This window comes from Notechis scutatus, chromosome 10 (genome assembly GCF_049901735.1).
Source record: "Notechis scutatus isolate UNSWTSFEM ecotype Mainland chromosome 10, rNotScu1.2, whole genome shotgun sequence".
NCBI lineage: Eukaryota > Metazoa > Chordata > Lepidosauria > Squamata > Elapidae > Notechis > Notechis scutatus.
This window is the reverse complement of record NC_142018.1, coordinates 1,350,123-1,370,000: the sequence shown is the minus strand read 5'-3', so window position 1 is coordinate 1,370,000 and position 19,878 is coordinate 1,350,123. Positions and strand designations below refer to the sequence as shown.

The 19,878-nt window shown below is 42.0% G+C and overlaps 1 protein-coding gene across 2 annotated transcripts in view; it reads left to right on the top strand.

Moving 5' to 3' along the window:
• TRPC5 (transient receptor potential cation channel subfamily C member 5) overlaps positions 1–19,878 on the top strand; it is a 307,824-nt gene that overhangs the window by 5,412 nt on the left and 282,534 nt on the right. Inside the window, exon 1 of one of the 2 annotated variants that reach the window (XM_026678562.2) lies at positions 9,307–9,625. The exons of the other annotated variant lie outside the window; for it this stretch is intronic. The gene's annotated coding sequence lies outside the window, so the exon portion shown is untranslated. Of the gene's footprint in view, positions 1–9,306; positions 9,626–19,878 lie in introns of those variants that run through there. 2 annotated transcript variants of the gene reach the window in all.

Sequence of the window (19,878 nt, the reverse complement as noted above, 5' to 3'; positions counted from 1 at the left end):
AAGGAGATCATTTTATTGAAGACATTTTTTTAATAAAATAAAAACAATAAAACATAAAACAATAAAGAAAAAATAGTAAACAGTAAAAAAATAGAAAAAAGAAGCAGAAAAGGAAAAGAAAAAATATACAGAAGCTGCTTTCGATTTTAACAGCTATAGTGACTGTCAGCGTTCCAGAAAACCTCCATTCCAACCAATAACTCCGAGACAGGCATCTTCTCAAAAGTTGTTTTATTTGGATAGTAAACTGGCACATCTGGGGAATCCCGAATCTGAAAGTTCCAGATTTCCTTGCAATGAGTAAAAACTACAAATCCACCCCCTGCACCCACATCACATCACATGCCCCAATCACCATCTATCCCAACTTTAGACTTCCCCTCACCCAGGTGCAGAATAATATGACCTTGACTTAGAAGAATGCTATTATGTCTAACCACATACACTCCAAGAAATTCCCCTCTCCCATTTTCCCAGGCTCAAGAATGTGGCAGTGTGGAAGCGTCTGGTCTCAATATGCCTTCCAAAGCTAACAGATGTCCCCCTTGAAAAAATCATGTCCTGAAATATACAACAAACAAAACACAACCAGGGGGTAATGCCCTTAACCCCCTCTCCCCCCTCCAAGGGGACCCTTTGTCTTGTCGGGGAATTTTTCATGAAATTGTTTAATCAATCTATCTGCATGCATATCCCAACTTTTCACCCAAGTAGCTTCCGACAAAGGGTAGTCTTTCCATAGCACTAAATATTGTAATCATCCTCGGTGTAATCTAGAGTTGAGGATTTTCTTTATCTCATAATGATTTTCGCCCTGTACTACCAGAGGTTTGCGGGGAGCTGCCGGTACATGTCGTAGATTGGAACCAATAGCAGGCTTCAACAAGCTACTATGGAATACTGGGTGTATTTTCCCTAACAGCTGAGGGAGGCTAAGTTGTACAGTCACTGGATTGATTACTTTTGATATAGAGAAGGGACCCAAAAATTTTGGTCCCAACTTTTTATTAGGAAGCTTCAACTTAAGATAGTTGGCAAAAACACTTTGTCCCCCACTTTAAATGGTGGTTGGAGAGTTCTATGTGTATCTGCCTATTTTTTATATTCCTCAGTTGCTTCCGCTAGAGCTTTTTTTGTATCCTCCCAACCTTTTTTTAATGATTCCATCTAATCCGTTAAGGATATGAATGTTGGGAGATCTCTAGGTAACTCTGGCATGGGGACAAATTTCATGCCAGTAGTGATTTGGAAAGGAGTCAAGCCAGTGCTGCTGTGTACCACATTATTGTAAGCAACTTCTGCAAACGGCAACAGATCCACCGAGTTCTCTTGTTGATAATTTACATAACATCTAATATACTGTTCCACCATACCATTCGCTCCCTCAGATGCCCCGTTACAAGCCAGATGGAATGCTGAGGAAAACCTTTGGGAACCCCAATAGATTTCAAAAACTCCCTTCAGAATTTAGCAGTAAAGTATATACCTCGGTCTGAGATTACTCGATGAGGCACTTCGTGGAGCCGATAATATGCTTCACGAATAGTTTCGGCAGTTTTTTAGCCCAGCGGACTTGTTTAGGAGATAGGTTCTGAGGTGTCTTTAGAGTCTCGAGGTTATGATCAATCCACACATCGAAAGGCTCCTTCACTCCTTGCAGGAAATGCCTCCAAGATAGTAAAGCCTGTCACATGGCAAATGCCTCTTTTTCCCAAACCACCCACCTACACTCTGTGACTGTCAACGTTTTGGACACATAGGTGCACGGCATCAGCTGGTCTTGAAAGTTGTTTGATTTAGCAAGTCCTTCATTAGGGGGAGGGGGTACGTGTTTTTTTATGCATACCGTGTTGACACCCCTAAAGTCCACACATCATCTCAAGCTGCCAACCTAGATTTTTCTGGTTCGATGAAGCCTCTGGCTAAATTGGTATCAATGTATTTCCTCAACTCAGTCATCTTGGCTGGTGTCATAGAATACATCTTTGGCTTCACCCCAGGTTCTAATTCAATGGCACAATCAGTGGCTCGATGAGGAGGGAGAATATTGCATTCCTCCTCACTAAAAGCCTCAGCCAAGTCTGTATTCTTTAAGAACCTGGGGCTCTCCTGGAGGAGAGTCTGAAGCAGTAGATGCTGCTTCTGGTTGTGGACACCTGTTGGGTGGCAGTCTCTTTTCAGGAAAGAGCAGGGGCAGTGGGCCGATGCCAATCTTCTGGTACCCATCTTCCCATTTGATGGTAGGGGCCCATTTATCAAGCCAAGCAAGTCCCAATATGATAGATTCTGACATTTTTGGAGCTACTATAAATTGTATAAGTTCATGATGCCTGCCCATTTCAAATCTGATCAGTTCTGTAATTTGGGTGGCTGGGACACCTCCAATTAACATTCCATCTACCTGTTCAAACTTGATTGGGCATTTTAGGGCTTTAGTTTTTATCCCTAATTGCTCAATGATAGGGAGCTCAATGAGGCATCTGGAACATCCGGTATCTATTACTGCTTCTAACTCCCCAGCCTCCCCACGCACCACCAACATCACTTTAACTGTAAAAGGGGGAATGGCAGGATCCTCTTCTTCATTTGCCTTTCCAGGAAGGGTTTCTTTAGCCGGAGGTTCCTTGCTGTCTTCTATGGGGAGGAGAATCTCTACAGCTTGTCTGGCAAACCAACTGGTGTCTGGGGGCTTCCATGGAGCTCTCCTGTATCTGGCAGGTGTATTGGGCCTTGGTTGTGGAACCGGTGCAGGGGCCAGACATTTAGAAGCCCGATGACCATCCTGGCCACATCAATAGCATTTTGTAATCCCTGTAGGTTGGGTAGAAGTGGCTTCAGCAGGTTTATTCGGAGGGCATCTAGCCAAAGTTCTCCTAGCGGGCCTCTCAGAAGTTTTCGGTGTGGATAGATTTCTCTATCTAGAATAATGGACATGGCATACCAGTCTTGCAGTCACTCTGGTACCCCCCTGATGCCATAGGCTTTTCTGATTTCTGGATAAATGGCTTCTTTAAAATAGTGCAGAAGTATCTTGTCAGACCAATGCACGAGGTTACCTGTGACCTCTCTAAAATCCCATACAAAGTCTTTTATGGGTTGATTACCTTGCTTCATCTCCACTATTTTATCTTCACTTTCACCTACTCTGTCAGGGTCTTCAAATCTAGCCCTGACAAATGCACCTGCATCATTTAGTTCTGCAGTGTCCTCATTGTGCAGCTGGGCTACCCAAGCAGAAGCGTCTCCCTCATTCATCCCATCTGTAATTGCAGAAACTAGGTCGCAGTCTGTTTTGTATTGGTTGATCTATATGTGCCCAGATTTGGCTGAGGAAGTAAGCAAGTTTCTCAGGCTTTCCATCAAAAGGTGCTCTAAATCTTGGTGGCTCTGGCCTGGCTGGGGGAATTACCATGGTGACTGCTGGCTGAACTGGAATCTGCTGTGCTGCAGCAGGCGGCAGGAGGAGCCCCTGCAAGGGGTACTCCAAGTGGCAGCTGAGTTGGGATCTGCTGTGCTGCTGCTGCTGGCTGTTGAATAGGGGCCGTCTGCCGAACTCGTTGCTGTGTTGGAAAAGGGGTGGTGGCGGCTGTGGCCTGCTGCTGGAACTGACCCCATTGCTACACTGGGATTGTTGCTGCTAATTGGCCCCATGGTGGTCCCGAACCAGATGATAGAACCAGTGCTGGCATCCACTGGCATTGGACCCATCCCTGACCAGGATAGAAGCCCCAGCTTGGGGGAATACACTCCGCAGGGGGGTAGCCTCACCGCTGGCTGATGAGGGGGAGGAATTGGAGGTTGTAACATCCCAAATGTTGGCTGCATTTGCTGTCTCTCCCTTGCTGCTTGCCCCTGCCATGCTGAGCTGATTCTTCAGCCACCTCCAGCCGAAGGGAATGTTGTCGATGCCATGCTGGTTCCACTGTCAGGTCCTAGACCAGGAAAAGTGAATGTGGGTTGAGTTAAGTTCCAACTTGGCTGGAGAGCAGGGTGGGATTCTACCAGTTCGCACCCATTTGCTAGAACCAGTTGTTAACATTCTAAGCAGTTCGGAGAACCAGTTGTTAGAAGAAATTACTGGCCTAATCCTGTAAGGAAGGCAGGAAGGAAACATTCTTGTGTTGCTTACAAAAACTGCCTCTCCATTACATTCTTGGCAGGACTAGACTTCCTGTCTCAGGAACATCTCTGGGATTTTTTCCCCCTTCTTTGCTGCTACTTTGCTTGTGTGGAGTGACCATTCAAAGTTACAATGGCACTGAAAAAATAGACTTATGACCATTTTTCACACTTACAACTGTTGCAGCATCCCCAGTCATGAGAGGCCAGGCAAGGAGATGGTGCCTCGATGTGAGTGATATTGAGTTCGCCACACCCAGCCAGTCACATGACCACCAAGCCATGTCCACCCAGTCACAACCACCAAGCCACACCTACCAACTAAGCCATGCCCACCAACTAAGCCACGTCCACAGAACCGGTTGTTAAAAATTTTGAATCCCACCCCTGCTGGAGAGGTTGTGACTGTGGGACATAACTCCCCACTTTAAGTCACTCAAAGTGCTCTGGAAGCTCTGCCAACAATTGGCTACAGGATGGAGGCAACAGGTTCTAGTCTCAGGAGTTGTCAGGTTCAGAAGCCCCCACGCCTCTCCATTCTGGCTCATGGCCCAACCTCATTGGGCTGGAGTAGGAAAGATGTTCAGGCAGTTTTTCCTCCAGTCCCAACTCTGGATTCAACTCAGTCTGGCAGCTTCTCCAGGAATCCGTTTCTTTGGGCCGAGTGCCTTTGTCTTTCCTATACAGCTTCAATGGCTTGCACAAATTCTTCAGGAGGAGGACACCAGGTCTCAGTCAGCCCTCCGGTATCCATTCCCACCACTCCTTCTGTGATTTCCTCCTTCTCCTCTATCTTCTTTGAGTCTTCGCATCACCCAAGCTTAGGTCGGTACTGGGGCTCAGCACCCCAGACAGCCCCCTTTCAGGATGCTTATAGCTATTTAGAGATTCGGGATAATGTCAGCGTTCCAGAAAACCTCCATTCTAACAAATAACTCCAAGACAGGCATCTTCTCAAAAGTTCTGTTTTATTTGGATAGTAAACTGGCACATCTGGGGAATCCCGAATCTGAAAGTTCCGGACTTCCTTGCAATGAGTAAAAACTACAAATCCACCCCCTGCACCCACATCACATCACATGCCCCAATCACCATTTGTCCCCTCACCCAGGTGCAGAAATAGCATGACCTTGACTTAGAAGAAGAATGCTATTATATCTAACCACATACACTCCAAGAAATTCCCCCCTCCCATTTTCCCAGGCTCAAGAATGTGGCAGTGTAGAAGTGTCTGGTGTCAATGTGGCTTCCAAAGCTGACAGTGACATTTATAGTTTCTCTAAAGTTACATCACAATTTCTTCTTTCCATAAGCATCCCTTTCCAATCTTCCAATCCATCAATCACAAGTTCATTTTTCTCTTTTCTCAGTAAAAGTCCATATGGAGTTTCCAGTCACTGACAAATGTAGCTGTTGATCTTTCTCTAATCAGACAAGTTAATTTTGACATTTTCCTCAATGCAAAACTGTTTCATGAACAGAAGATCTGGCTGAAGAACAGATCAAGCCAACTTTGTCCTTTGTCTCATTGTTTTCTTTTTAGAAGATGGATAGATGGATGGATGGGTGGATGGATGAATGGATGGATGATGAGCCATGAAGTCATTCTTGACATTAAGATTCAACTTCTAGTAACAGAATGAGTGTACTACAGATAGTCCTCAACTTCAAGCCCAAAATTTCTGTTGCTAGGTGAGACATTTGTTAAGTCAGGTTTGCCCTATTTTACAACCTTTCTTGCCACACTTGTTAAGTGTATCTGGCTACCCCATTGATTGTCAGAAGGTTGTAAAAGCTGATCACATGACCCCCTGCAACTGTCATAAATCTGAGTCAGTTGCCAAGCATCCAAATTTTGATCACATGACTATGGGGATGCTGAAATGGCCATGTGAAAAACAAAGTCATTTTTTTCAATGATGTTGTAACTTCAAATTGTCACTAAATGAATAGTTGTAAGTCAAGGACTACCAGCACAGGTTCCTGTAAGTAAGAAATATCTTCTAATTCCATAAGGTTTTTCTTGGCATTGGTTCTAGTGATTTATTTGCATTATTTCTACACTGCCTGGTTAAGTCAATTCCGAGTGGTATACCATAAAATCTTCAGCAAAAGTCAACCTTTAAAAAGAACAATTGCTCCCAAACTCACATTTAAATAATGCAGCACAACAATTCAACCACAATAACGATAGCCAGATTTTCCTTTCCAGCAGCTGAAATCAGAGCAAAGAGTTCATGTGCACCTTAGGAGTCAATATGTTCTGCAGTGTTAGTGATTACCTATCAGGTGCAAGGAACCAGAACAACTGAACTGACCAGAGTTACAGTAGCTCTTCATTGTTGCCTACTTATTTACAGGAATCTCACCAGAGTCACTACATTCTTTTGCAAATAGCCAGAGTTTTGTAAACTGCCCACTAAGAAGGAGTGGACAGCCATACAAATTTTTATGAATAAATGAATGAATGAATAACTGAGCCTTGTTGGCACAGTGGTTAAAGTGCAGTATTGCAGACAAATTCTGCCCACAGCCTGGAATTCAATCTTGATGGGCTCAAGGTTGACTCAATCTTCCATCTTTCTGAGGTCAGTAAAATGAGGAGCCAGATTGTTGAGGGCAATATGCAAATAATGCTTCCATTGGAAACTGCCCAGAGAGTGCTCCAAAGTGCTATGGGGCAGTATAGAAGCCTAAATGCCATACCAATTGCTAAATTTGTATTTGTGTTTGTTACTGTTAAATAACTAAAAGTTTCAGAGATTCCAGAGGTTCTTTGGCCTCCATCACTTCCTCTTCTTTAAGAACTCTAAGCCAGTCTTTTCAGTCTGCATTTTGGTTCATGCACATCTCATGGTGGTGTGACCTTGAGCAGACCCTCTCTGGATGCCCATAGAGGATGAAGATATACCTCCTGAGTCAGACAGGCTTAACTTCTGTTTCCCGGCCTTGCACTGATTGGTAGAGCAACTGTCTCTTTAGCAGGAATTCTCACTCTGCCCGAAGAAAGGCGGGGCATCTGATTCCCACTGTAAAATCCATGAAAGGTTGTATATCTTTATCAAAGCTATTGAGAGGCCCAGAGGAAGGATTTAATTATGCTTTCCCCTCCCCTCTTTCCCCTCACTGCTTCACGTGTGAAAGTCATTTTTTTCTCCTTTGGTCATTTAATATTCATGGTTGAGCAAATGGGAATAAGTAGAGAAACCCCAAATATTCAAATAGCTGTTGAGATTTTAGCAGATGTGCTTGGCTGCCTTGAACGAAAAGTATAGATTCACTGTGTTCGCACAACAGTGGAAGGGTGAGCAGATTTTACAGAAGAAAAGATAATAACAAAAATTTTAGAATGTGCAGAAATGAATAAGCTAACATCTGAAATTAAAGAAAAGGAAGACACTGAATATTTTGAGGTATGGGGTCTGTTCGATCATTGGTTAAATAAAAGAAACGAGTTAGAAATTCGAAGCTTACAAGAGAAAAATTAATCTCATGATCAGGGTTATTTATTGTAACTTATTAATTGTGATTAATTGTGATTAGTTTTACTAATTAATATGTATCAATGTTATGAGGGAAAAGCACTGTTATCATGAAATATCATTAGAGAAGACTATTATGATTATGATGAATATTATTCCAAGAAATGTAACCAGGCAACACACTGTATATATGGATTTTGAACACATTGCTCTTTCTTTTTATTTATATATTAATAAAAAATATATATAAAAAAAAAGTATACATTCACTTAATCATTTAAAATACAGTAATGAGTATTTTTCAGTATGAAATTCTTCATAGAGGCTGCAGCTTTCTTTCCCTTCCAAGGGGATGTACATTTTTATGGGCAAGCTGTACTGCAGCGATCTTGGTGCTCTCTGAGCTTGGTAGTTTGCTTGCAGACATTTCATTTTTTAAGATGTTAAGCAGATGTTTAACACCAGACAAACAACCAAACAGAAAACAAGATCCTAGTGAAGGAACTGCCAGGATTTTGTTTATATGCTGTTGCATATAAACAGAGCAAATTCCACCTGCACTGATGTTGTTACCTAACTGGGTAACAAATGTCTGCAAGCAAAAGCCAAGCTCAAAGCATCAAGGACTCTGCAGTTCAACCCTGAGCTACAAAGGTTCTCCCCCATTACATACCTGTATATGTGTGTTTGTGTGAAAGATGACTGACAGGCATCTAGGATGGATGATAGACAATTGTTCTAATCTGTTGCTCTTCATTTAAAAATAAAAAAAAAACTATGCAAGTCTCCTCAAATGTTCTAATTTGGAACTTTCTCGTCTGCCTGTTTTCTCCCACCTGCTTTTGTTTCACAAATATTTTGGTTTGCTCTCATTGACTTCTGTAACTCTTGCTGAGATGGGTTCTCATAGATTATTTTCCCTCTAATGAGACAAATATATTCAGTAAAAACAATACAAATGTCAAATAGCATATCTTTGCCTGTCCTTACATATGTTCTAATGAAAGGAAAGTTCTCCCTTGTACTGTGCCAGTAGCTGTGAATGAAATCGTTGTCTTTTAAATACTATTAGTTTTACATTTTGAGAAGGAAGGAGAAATGGAGGGAGGGAGAAATGAAAGAAGGGAGGGAGGGAGGAGAGGAGAGAGGGGGAAGGAGAGGAAGGAAAGAAACAAGGAAGGAAGGAAGGAAGGAAGAAGGAAGGAAGGAGGGAGGGAGGGAAGGAAGAAAGGAAGGGAGAGGAAATCGGGATGGAATGAAGGAGGGAGGGAGAGAAAGGTATAAAGGCGGGAAGAGGAGGGAGGAAGGGAGGGATCCTTAGTTAAGGGCGGTAGTTACCAGAAACCATAGGAAACGACGATCCCCTAATCCCGTTTTCCCCCTTTCCCTGGGGGGAGGGAAGAAGGACCCCCAACTTCAGCTTGGGAAGAGCGACTGGAAAGCAGGTGGGGAAGGTGGAGGAGCCGGCAGCGCGGCGGTCGTAGCGGCCGAGCTAGCCCGGTGAGCCTCCCGCGCCTGGCCAGCCACTTTCGCCACTCGGGCGCTCTGCACGCGGAAGCTTCGTGGACGGCTGGCCGCGGGGCCGGAGGGAAGGCGAGGGGCGCTCCACGGCTTCCCGCGCTCTGCCCGCCCTCGACCCCCAACCGCCGAAGCGCGGCGGCGGCGGCTGAATCCATAGCCAATCCCGAGAGCCAAAGCAGCTCCCCCTCCCCGCAGCTCCCCCGCCTCGTCTGCCCCGTGGATCCGCGCAGCTCCAGCGCCGGCTTCGCCGAGGGAGACTCGCCACTCGTCGCCTCGCGGTGGGCGGATGGGCAAGTTTGGGGGCTCCAAGAGACTCATGGACGAAGACGCCGCGGGACGACCTTCCCAGACCCCGCCGCCCCCTTTTCTCCCGTGGCCTCGGCGCCTGGATTGTGGTGAAAGATGATGGGTCGCGCCCTCCTTGTTTTTCCTCCCTCCGCGCAAGGGGAGCGGAACCTGTGGACCATCCGGATGAGGTAGAACCCCGAGCGGCGCTTGCTTAGGTGAGTTGGGGTCTGGCGCCATTACCTGGGCTAGAAGCTTTCCTGTTCTGCGTGGTCCTCCAAAAGGCGGGAGGGGGGAGCTCCAGATGCTGCGGGGTGGGCAGGGATGCGTGTCTCTTGTTTACGGGGTTCAGGCATGCGAGGAATTACGTGGTTCAGACATGCAAGGGCTCGGGGGGGAGGAAAGGAGCGTGCAAGCGATCGTTGCTACGAGCGAGAAATGGACTCGATCTCAGTTACACTCAAAAGCGGAACCCCAAATTCTCATCTCGCCCACGTCTCTCCCTCCCACTCCCGTTACTCTGTGTACACCCAGAAAATTAAGGGGTGGGGGCGAAAATAGACACAAGCCTTTCTCAAGCTTAGGCACCTTTATGTACCGTCTTGACTTCATGCAAGGAGGGCCACTATAAAAGCTGAAGGATGTAATCTGACACATTTCCTCTGGGCTAAATCCCATTGAACTTAATGGGATTTACTTTGAAATAGGGTATGTTTCTGCTCTGGCGTCTTCCTTAAGTTCCTCTTACCATGGCACAAGTTGGGGTAAAAGCCCTGCCCTCCCCCCAACAGAGAATAGACTAGAATACTTTATTGGCCAAGTGTGATTGGACACACAAGGAATTTTTCTTGGTGTAAATACTCTCAGTATACATAAAAGAAAAAAATACATTCATCAGGAGTCGAGAATTATAAGCTACGACACTTAATGATAGTCATAGGGTACAATAAGCAATCAATCATACTTTCAGTTATATATAGTTTCAGGGGGCTAAAAAAAAAACCCCACACCCCCAGAAAGACTTCTCAAAAGTCCTGAGTGCAAAATCACAACATTTGCAGAATGCAAAACACCAATTTCTGATAGTTATTCTGTAAATTCAAGAGATGTCAGGATAAACATCCTGCAAACTGTGCAGAAGCCTTTAGAAAACCTACTTTCCATGAAAGGCTGTAAGGTAGGAAATGAGTCTGGTTGCTTTTCTGAATTCTCTGAGCCTCGCAAAGACTTGTGCTGCAAATTTGCTCTCTTGTTCAATGATGTGCTTTGATTGCTTCTTGTCAGATTTGATCCCTGATTCCAAGAATTAGAATTATTTCAGACAATCTTGTTTACTGTTCCCCTTGTTCCCCAGAAATATCAATTCAGGTCTCTCACTTTGGAGAAAAGTCTCTCTCTCTCTCTCTCTCTCTCTCTCTCTCTCTCTCTCTCTCATCCATTCATGCATGCATCTGTCTGTCTGTCTGTGCGCCCATCCACCCACCTACCATCCATCCCTCCATCTACATGTCTATTATCCATCTATCTCTCTATCCTGACTATGTGGGCAGTTATAAACTGAAACTGCACTTGGAAGGATGGGAAAGCCAAATAGGCCTTGTCTTGAAATCTTTAAAGATGCCAGCTCATCTAGATTTTATGACTAGAACTTGTCTGCCTTGAGAGGAAGCAGCAGGTCTTAACTAGAAGTCACTCCATTTAATTTTAGTGGGCTTGATTTCTGTTGAGTACAGGATGGCTTTGATCACAGATCTCTTGCACATATTTTTAATTCTTAACAATTTTTATTAACATCAAGTATAAAAAGATGGATACATTCTTTGGAGAAAGGGATGGGGAAGAAGAAACTTATCTCTCTTTCTCTCCCTCTTTCTCCTTCTCTCCCTTCCCCTCTCCCTTTTTTCTTTCTCTGCTTTCTCTGCCCCCTCCCCTTCCCTTGCTCTCACTGCTCTCTCCCTCCCTCCCTCCTTCTTTGAGGACAATTGAGAAGTCACAGTGTGGGTGTGGGTATGTGTGTGAATGTTATTGTTTGTGCTGCTTTTTTGTTGAGGAACGATATAGGTGCACGAGAGACAGACATGCACACACATGCATAAAAACATAAATTGTGATGCCCCCAGAAAGCCTTTAATACTTTCCACTGGATAAATTTAATGCTGTCCACTGGGCATATTTTCCCCTTCTCTACCTGTGCTTTTTTGCTTAGCTATTTGCCAGGTCTCCTGGCATTTTAAAATGCACACGTACCACCTCAGCGTTACTCACCTCTCTTTGATAGGAATATGCTCAGAATTTTACTATGGCTCTCTGGAGGCTTGCCAGCTTTTGGGCAGCTGCACAATTTGCTCCTGGTTAGCCCCGTGGGCCTTTCCAGGGGTTGAAAGCATTCCTTCCAGGGACCTCTGTGCATTATCAAGATCATAACGTATCTGCTTGCTTACCAGATATGTCTGGGATGAATTTTTTCTTTGATTAGATCCTTTCTGCCTGTTTCCACTGTGGCCACCAAATTACTTTTGCTTAAGTGCCTCTCAGCTGGCCAGAGCAGCAGGAACCTAAATAAAATGCTCCGTCAAGTGAAATTTAAATATAACTTGTTTCAAGACATAACTGAGTAGCTGAGGTGGGATGCTAAGCTTTGTTCTTGCTCAGCAAGCTTTAAAGTAGCAAGATTGAGATTTTTCCAGATTTCCTGTGAGCAAACCCTCCACATTTCCTGCCCCTTTCCTTTCTTTCCCCCTTTCTCACCTCATTCTTAAGAGGAAAAGCTGTATAAATTCTAAGTATTCTTCTTGGTGATCTCAAGCTGCACCTATGAAGAAATTAATGTGCCTTCAATACCATTCTACACAAAAGGGACTTATGAGACTCCTCCTTCCTGTGGGAAAGACTCAACAAGGGTTTTGAAATTTAGCTTTTTGTTATTCAAACAAAATAGGATTTAGTAAGTGAGCAAGACAAGCTTGTTTGTTCTCCCTGTGAATTCTGTTGAGTTGAAAGCTATGAAGCTGTTAAGTAGAAGCAGGCTGGGCATTTTTCTTCTAACTCATCCAGTGAACATAAAACACCTCTATATATGGAGTGAAAATATTGTCTGTTGACCGAAATGCGAGAACTAGTTATTCTTTGGGTTATCATTCTATTTTCCTGGTGTGTTTTATTAGCCTCCTTCCTGTCTATCAGGGAATGCATGAGTAAGTTTGGATTATGGGCCTCACCCATTTATGTGGCATCCAAACATGTGCAGAGTTGCATACATGGACACATAAGCTTTGTGCTGATTTTTTTTTTTTGGAGGCATGGAGAAGGTGCACCCTGGACGATCATAAGAAATCCTACAATTGTGATGCATCAGAAGCATAAGTTGAATATTGAGATAATTCTTGAGCATTTGTTCCTAGAAATTATATGGGGCAACTACATATCTTTAACCAAGAGGCCTTTGGACTGTTAAAGTGGGATGCTGACCATAAAATGGACAAACTCCCCTTCCCAGATCAAACTAGGTTTTTATTTTTCAATTTCAGAATTGTAATGGATTTGTAAAAGACATTCTGAATGCTATTAATTAGGCAAGGAAGATAAATGTTTAAATCTTGCTGTTTTGGTGGGCTTTCTCTCTTACTTTGGGCAAAACCAGCAAAACCTTTAGCACCAGTAAAGGATAATATTTGTAACACAGGTCTGAAATGAATGGTCCTTAGTGCTCTCTGAGCTTGGTTGATTTCTGGCAAATAAACTAGGTAACATCATCAGTGCTAGAAGGGATAGCAAACTTCATTCCCTTTTAACACTGATGATGTTACCTTGTTTGGGTAAAGAAACATCTACAAGAAAACAACCAAGATAACATCAAGGACCTCACAGTCCTCTTACTCTTCCTTTTCCAGGCAAACCCTTCTCCCTTCTAGCTAATGTTACCTAGTTTGAGTAATGAAATGTCTGCAAAAAGCAATCAAGCTCAGAGAAACCAAGGACCCTAAAAACCTTTAGCTCCTGAGTAAGGGAGTCCATGCATGCAGTTTTCTAACAATTAATCATACTGTCCTCATTGCATTTAAAAAAATCCTAAAGGCTTAATTTACTTTAGAGATGACAATTTACTTCTTTTGGTTTGCTTTTTTTTTTTTTCTAAATTAGGCTTGTGGAAAATAAACCAAATTAAGCTTGTGGAAAATAAAGGAAGAATCACAGTGTCCCTTCAGTTTCTGAATTACTAATAGAGATTTTGGGGAAATTGCCATGCAAACATACTTGCTAATATAATGATGTAAAAGATGACATGGATTAAAGAATAGCCAACCAATACTCCCCTTTTCCAGTTCAAAGAAAGTTGGGTATTATTTTAGTAATTTGCATATCCCTTTTAATTAAATCCTTGTTTCCTCATCCGATTCCATCCAGCTCATGTTCACATCCAACTGATTGCCCATAACTATACACATTGTTTTTCAATCAACATTGCACCTGAGATTTCCCAAATGCTAGCTCTGCATTAGTAACTGCCAATGCATTTGTTGCTAATGTCTGTATCCTTTTCTTACAGTGCCCAGTTTTACATGTTTACTATGGATTCTTATGGAGATAGCAAAGTTGTCTAAAATAGTAATATACAAACACTTGTTCTTTGGGAATAGCATGTTTCATCCATGCAGAAACAGTATAAAATTATCCTGAGATTATCAAACTGTTTGATGTTCTCTGGAAGCCTTGACTTTAAACTTCCAGACTTTTTGTCATTTTGTCCCACAATAGACCGGATCTGTTTTTGAATTGGGGACATTTTTCATTTCCATCCTTGAAGCTCATGTAATTTAATCAGCTTTACTTGATCTACTTAATAAAAAAAGTCAGGTCTCCCATAATTTTCCAAAATCAACATTCTGCTTTGTATTCCAGCTGCTGTAAGCCATGGTCTATGCCTTACATATACTAGATGGACTAAAACAAGAGTGCCATTGTCAGAAAACCAGGCCTTCATAGAATCATAGGGCTGAAAGGAACCTTGGAGTTCTTTTTCAAGGGAAATCTCAGACAAATGATTGCTCAATCTCCTCTAGGAAACCTCCAGTAATGGAGCATCCCCACAAAAAAAGCCATTCTATTTATTGTTCTCACTGTCAGAAAATTTCTCCTTACTTCTAGTTTGGATCTCTCTTTGATGAGCTTTTACCGTTCTTGTCCTGTACTCTGGTGCTCTAGAGAACAAATTAATTCCCTCTTTTCTGTGACAGCCCCTCAGGTACTGGAAGACAGTTATCATGTCCCACTTGATCCTCCTCTGTGATAGATTTGGTATCGCATGTGAAGCCAGCAAAAATGGAGGGTTCATGGAACACATTAAGCTTGTTTTTGAGTGGGGCTATTGTGTGAATCCAAACACGGTACTTTATTTCTGTAAATCAAGATTAAATTAAGGATGGCTTAGTATCTTGTATGAATATTATGTAGATTTGGAAAGTTAACAGTTCTGGCTGGAGATGATGGAAGTGGCATATGACAGCATCAAGAAGTTTAAGCCAAGGTGGACTATTTCAGACTGTATGGATGATCCTGTCACATTGGTTTATCAATTTATTAAATTTATAAAGCTCCCAACCCCACAGCAACTCTGGGCAGTGCACAATACTAAAAAAGGTATGAAACAAACCAATAAAAAAGAGGATTGTGTGAGATTCCATCAATTCTAGGAATCTTTGCATGGCTTCCATGAACTAACAGGCACTATATTCTGTGTGATATGGAAATATTCTTGCCATTTTCCACAACCTTAAACTCAGCTTTCAGCGTTCCAACATCAGTCATTTTGCTGCTTTCCGACAGAATTCACTGATAGTAGAGAAAGTCAAAGAGAAAGAAAATATAAAATTAGGGGATGGAGGGCAAACTAGAAGATTCAGCCCAAAGGTTTGGGATGTCATCTAAATTATTTGTAATGCCAGATTTTTTTTCTTGAAGAAAATGCTGCTTCAGAGTTCATTGTAATCTACCACCAGGAAGGATGTTGCATGACTCAGATGAATGTAGCTTAGAGTAAACAAACATGTAAATCATTGTGGGGTTACAGAAAGAAGAGAGAGAGAAGGAGAGGGAGAGGGAGGGAAGGACAGAGGGAGAGAGGATGAATTTGTGGAAGGAGCACTCACAGATGAGATGCTTGCAAGGATCAGCTCTGCCAAATGTTGGTCCATTTTAGAACAGCTGAGCTACTTGAAATAAAAATTAGAGCCAGATATTGTCAAGTTTTCATTGCATTTGCTTGTATCTAGGATCCTGTTCTCCAAGATTTAAGGAAAATGCTTATCATCTTCACAGATTGTACAAGCCTTTCTCTGTCCAACACTATCTGAATCACTGGATTCTGAACTCTTTTCCCTGTCTCAGGGAAAAGCCTGGGCTGAGTTTGGATGGAAGCTTACTCACTTCAATCAGTGTCGACTAGGAGAAATGTTAAGGCAATGCCAGGCTAAATTTTAGTAGCTTTGGCTAGGCCTATATTTTTGCATTGAAATGCCTCTACTCTAGTGTGTTAAACTAACTGGGTAAGCCATAGTATGTAGTCCATGGTTTATTGAATAAGCCTACTTGGGTTCACCTAATAAATCAATCCATAAATCCATAGGTTTAAAATAGCTGGCTCTGTCCTGCATTTTGCCAAAGCCATGTTAGGCCTGGTGCAATTTTGGAACCCAATCACTCTATCATTTTCTCAGGCCTGTAAACATAGACACAAACTACCCAACATGTAGTTCACACTTCTCATTCCAACTACTTTCAATTCAGTAATTCCAAGTACTGACAAAAGAAGGTCTACAGTAGATTCAGCATAACCCTATTGCCAACATTTCTGCTTTCTCTGGCACAAATCAGATGGTTGGAGCAATGGAGCTGCAAGGTGGGATCCCACTCAAAGCTGTGGCTGTGGAGAAACAAGATGAGACAAAGCTGTCAGTTTCACATTCTCCCATCTTGGAGGAGAAGGGAAGGGGAAGGGAAGGATAGGAAAGGAAAAGAAAGACTAATAGTGGCTTGGGAAGGAAGGAAGGAAGAAAGGAAGAAAGGAAGGAAGGAAGGAATCCCCTTCGTCCTCTTTAGGAAGACATTTGAAACATTTAGCATTCCTAGAAGAAGGGATGAAAATGGATTTACAAAGCTGAGGAAAAGACAATGGACAACTTACCCTCCCCCACCTAATGACAAGTAATTTTGGGGTTTGTAGGCCAAAACACTGAGAAGAAATTCAGTGAGAAAAATGGAACTACACACTGAAGAAATATTTAATCACTAAACATATCAGTGAGGATTTTCCTATCAGACAGTTTCATTGATGGTCTCTTTCCCCAAAGCCTTATTCCTGGGATCGGATGGGGGTGTAACATCTTCTAGCTTTCTTCATTTGCTCTTTTCATAATCCCTGTATATAAGAATGACACATTACAGTGAACTTCAATACAACCACGACTGTTATTTTCATTTGTAATTCAAGTATCTTGCAACTACTGCACTGCAACCCAATTTAGAAAATTCTGTAATAAAATAAAAGGGGAAATGATCAGTTGAAATATTCATAGCACAATAAATAAAAATGTCTGCCTTGCAATAAGGCTCTTCCAATAAGCTATAAAGGGCTTCCATATATTATTTCATTAAGTTTAAGAGATAATTGAATTTTCTTTCTTTCTTTTCTTTGAATAATGCACTGTATTTATTCGGGCAACCAAATCTTATACAGTGGGATATCTGCTGATGGAGGGAACTCCTATTTCTTTGCTCCAGTTATATTTATGCAAATCAAACATAGTCCTCATCATTGTACTTTTGAGGAAAACTACACCTTTAATTACTCATATAAAGCTGTCCCAGGGTAAGATTAATGAGATTAATAACATCTCATTTATGGAAATCCAGTATGGCTTAATGTTATCACCAGGCTGTTAAAAGTGAATAAAGATGACATCTGGTGCTTATTCTCCCACCAGTATAAAAAGCCAGAAATAAAGCATTTTATTTCTAATATTCACTGTAAGCTAATAATCTCCCAAAGAGGGATCTTGAATACTGTAGCTACTGCACACAAATCTGATAGTTTGCAGTTTCTCAACCTTGGCAAATTTAAGATGTGTGCACTTTAACTCCCAGAATTCCCCAGTCAGCCATATTGCTGGTTGGTGTGATAGAACAGGGGTCCCCAACTCCCAGGCTGCAGTCCACTACAGGGCCGTGGTCTATTTAGAATTGGGTCACGTGAGTGGCTGGCTGGAGCATGCAGCTCAACTTGTCCTTCACAGAAGGGCTGCATGTGCACCGGCCCACCACTTGTGCAGACAAGTTTCCCTTTCCCCACCCCAGCCAGGCCACCAAGCCGCAATGGTTGGGGACAACTGTGATAGAATGTACAGGTAGTCCTCGATGTACAACTGCAACTGAGCCCAACATTTCTGTTGCTAAGCAAGACCCCATTGTATAACTTTACTTCCCACAGTTGTTAAGTGAATCACTGCAGTTGTTAAATTAGTAACACGGTTGTTAAGTGAATCTGGATTCCCCATTGACTTTGCTTTTTAGGAGGTCACCAAAGTGATCCCATGGCCTTGGGACAGTGCAACCATCATAAATATGAGTCAGTTGCCAAGCATCCAATTTTTGATCATGTGACCTTGGGGATGCTGCAATGGTCATAAATGTGAAAAATGTCAAAAGTCACTTTTTTCAGTGCTTACCTTCAAATGGCACTAAATAACCCATTGTAACTTAAGACTACCTGTAGTCTGGTTTCTCAGGAGGGAGGGAGTGCATTCCAGACGAGCAAATGACAAAAAAGTTTAGACAGTTTGTGTGGGAGAAAGAGAATGAAGAAGACTTCTCAGTTTTTGGTGTAGGATGGTTTGCTTTAGTTTGGCAAGATTTCTTTCTATAGGTGAAGAACAATACAGGGAAATGTTTAAAGAGTTTAAGAGTGCTTGGTCCCCCAAACAAGATAAGGAAATTGTTTATCAGGACCTTGGACAGATTGCAATCCATTAGTTGGCCTAAACCTGCTTGAAGAGTAAATTTGTCCAAGGCCACAAATTTGGGTCTTAAAAGGTGCTTCTCAGCCCATAGAAAATGGTGGTGCAACTGAAAATATATCACCAGTTCTTAAAGCATCCATGTCTTCTAAAACATCACATGCCTGCTACTGAGAGGAATTGCAACAATCCCAAGAAAAGATATAAAACATATTTTGAAAAATATTTGCCAAATTATTTTTGACATGCAGCACAAATATATTGAATGTTTTACTTGTTTCCCAAACCATACTTAAATCGGTACCTTTGTCCAAATTATTTATTTAAAAAATTCTTTTCATTTCTTTTTACAATCCTCTACTATTCTTTCTGTACGAACATTTCATTTAGCATCCATATAAAAAACTGGATTTCCTTTTAGAAACAAAACTCCATAGGATTATGATCGGAAAAAAATTCTTGATAATATCTCTACTTTAGAAAACTTAATAGTGAAATTGTTTGAAATCTGTATCATATCTATTCTTGAAAAGGATCCATGTGTTTCAGAAAAGTAGGTGTATTCTAGTGAATTGCCATTTTTCTGTTTCTGCATGTTCACGAGCCCTAAATTGTCCATCAATTCAAAGGAAACATTTGGTTATGGTACCTTGGGTGATTTTAATGTTTTTCTCAGAAGTTATAGCCAGTTATGAATCTCCTGTGACATCCTGTTATGAGAAAGCTCAAAATATACCCTCAATATTGAAAGAATGCGAATTGCCCAAGCAGGTCAAAATTACCTTAATTGGTCTATATTATTCCACCAGATATGGTGCCAGTTCAGTGGTGGGATTCAAATTTTTTTTACTATCGATTCTGTGGGCGTGGCTCGGTAGGCGTGGCAGGGGAAGGATACTGTAAAATCTCCAGCCAGAGGTGGGATTTGCTGGTTCTCAAAACTACTCAAAATTTCCACTACTACTTCTCAAGAACTGGTCAGAACCTGCTGAATGCCACCTCTATGCCAGTTGTAACAATGAAGATAATATAATAAAAACTAAGTACTCTGAAAGCTTGTCTATGTCCGAGAACAATTAACTAATAACAAGTGACTGATAGTTTGTTGATGGAGCCATGCGTGCAGATGTTTTAATCACAATGGAGAACCTTCCAGATTCCTCCAGATTTCAATCCACCTCCCCAGAAAGAGGCATATATACCAAGCAATTGGGGCTATACTTTAGATACATGAAAGCTGAATTTTATCTCCAGAAAGTCTCCTGATTTCCAAGTTTAATAGAGCAATATTTCCCAATCTTGACAATTTTAAAATGTATGGACTTCAACTTTTACATTCTGGAAGTTGAGGTCCATACATCTTAAAGTGGCTAAGATTGAGAAACACCGCAATAGAGGAAGATTAAAAGAGGAACTGAGGAGAAATAAAAAGTCTACTCACCCCTGCCTTTAATAAGACCCTC